Here is a 2,248-nt window from a genome sequence, read left to right as displayed (position 1 = left end):
TTCCCTAATAGAAAAGATCTTGGTCTGCAATAATTTACATTTTAGATGTAGATACGCTTTCTTATAATGGCTGTTAGGAAAAACAGAAACACTTAAAAATGAAAAGCCATTTGTACTATGACTTCAAAGTAGTATTTACTTACTCAGATGCTACTCTATACTTTTCTTATACACCTCTCTCTCTCTCACCTAAGTTTGGGGCTATTTTCAGTCCTGAGCCAGATGATGCAACTGAACACACAGGCTACGATCTGCTAGCACTTTTCGTTCAGACTCACAGTCCACTTTTTGTAAAAAGAATGCAATCTAAATAATTTATTTCTATAATACTTACAGGTATCTCCTCTTCTGCTTTATGCTCACAAAGTTCTTTCACCATTTACTGGTAGAAAATGGGAGTATATGAAAGGAACCCTGACTATAATTCTGGAATTCCTAACTGCACATGCTGATGAGCGTGGCAGTACTGTATCAGCTCAGAAATTACTTACATGTGTGTGATCCCACATAGGCCATACCAAGCTAAGTTATTTTCACATGGAAAACACACCAAAGTGAAGTTTCCACAACTGACAGCAGATCTATGCACTGTCGGATTACCTAGTAGTTTGACCCAGGCCAGCTGCATTTATGTGATATACTTCTATTTTGTTAGCTGGAGCATGTAAGTCACAGCTAGAGCCAGTTCTTAGCAAGCTGCTGCAACAGTGGCTGTACCTGAGCCAGTATAAAGTCAGGTTAATTAATAAAATTCTCCCCATACAAAATTATACAGCCCATATTTTTTTGAACACAAAGAAAGCAGAGTAATTAATTTAAACCAGATCAGTTTCTTGCATCATGTGGCTTCAGGGTTTTATATCAAGCATTGGAAGTTCTATAGCTAGATTTACTGTATGAAACCACAGTAAGGAAGTCATCTCGCAGCAGGGGAGGATACTGTTTACATTAAAGGCATCTCATTCCCCCCTCCTACAGACATGCACTTCATTAACCTAAAACAAGCCACTGATGTGAAGAACTCAGTGATACAATACTAAAAATATGGAACATCTTGAACTTTTTAGTCCATTTATGTACACAGATAAAGCCCACAAAATAAACTAGAACCTCAAGCTGTTTTGCTTTAAAAACTTTAGATAGTTCCAAGACTGAAACTTATTTCATACTGAATAGTATTTCAAACATGACTAATTTTAAAATTATACATCTCACATAACTCAAGATTCATCTTACCTATTTCCAAGGGTAAATTACTCTACCCGCTATGTGGCTATACTTTTTTAGAAAGCAACATAAATTAATAGCACTGCTGAGCACTACACATTAGGATTAATACTGTCTGAAATACTAGGGGTTTATACAACTAAAATATTTAACTATTTCTGGAATGATCTAAAACCGCAAGTGCCCAAGGTTGTATTCTCAAGATGCTAGAGTATCTGTTCTACGAAGTGAGAGCCTTTAGCACTTACACTAAAAGCATATCTTTCCCCAGTGTGTCGAGAAGAGATTTTTTACCCACCGTGTAGGGTTATTTCACATAGTTGGAATCTTGGAGCAGCATTTAATGCAATGAGAATGTCACATCCCTTGGAAGAATGCCATGTAGTAGAGGCACATTCATGTATGACTGTATTTTCTATTAAAATAATTTTGGCTGGGAAAAAGTAAACCAAACTGATTAATTTATAACAGCAAACTAAGTTAAAGTTTCATTTTCCTCAACTGTCTACAAATTATAAGCCAAAATACTAGAATTATTCCAAAAAAAAGAAGTTTAACAGCAACAATAAATTGTATTACTGAGCAGTAGCTTCCTTATTTAAGCTACAACTGCTGCTTCGTCTGGCTTTTCTTTAAAAGAAGAAACTGATAGAACCAAAAAATAAGTGTTTCTCCAGCTTTATAGCAACAGCTGAAATAGCAGTCTCATCGTATCTTTTCTACCTTCAGGGGCAGTCTCAAAAACCATGCAAATATGTTTTCCCTAAAACAGTCTCTGTCACTTTATGTTTTAGGAGTAACTATAAGGCTGTTGGCTATACTGTGTATTGTAAGAGCATGGTGACAAATATCTAGAACTGAAATTAATCATTCAGATTTCTGTTTACACTGGAAGCACACTAGTTTCATATAGCACCTTTAAAAACCATTGGATATGTTATATTCAAATATTTTTAAAAAAACTTTTAAAATAAAATTTTCAAATCTAGATATCCTGCATTGAGAATAGATATCCGAGTTA

This window comes from Pterocles gutturalis, unplaced genomic scaffold (genome assembly GCF_000699245.1).
Source record: "Pterocles gutturalis isolate BGI_N339 unplaced genomic scaffold, ASM69924v1 scaffold15222, whole genome shotgun sequence".
Classification (NCBI taxonomy): Eukaryota; Metazoa; Chordata; class Aves; order Pterocliformes; family Pteroclidae; genus Pterocles; species Pterocles gutturalis.
Note: the sequence above shows the minus strand (reverse complement) of the source record.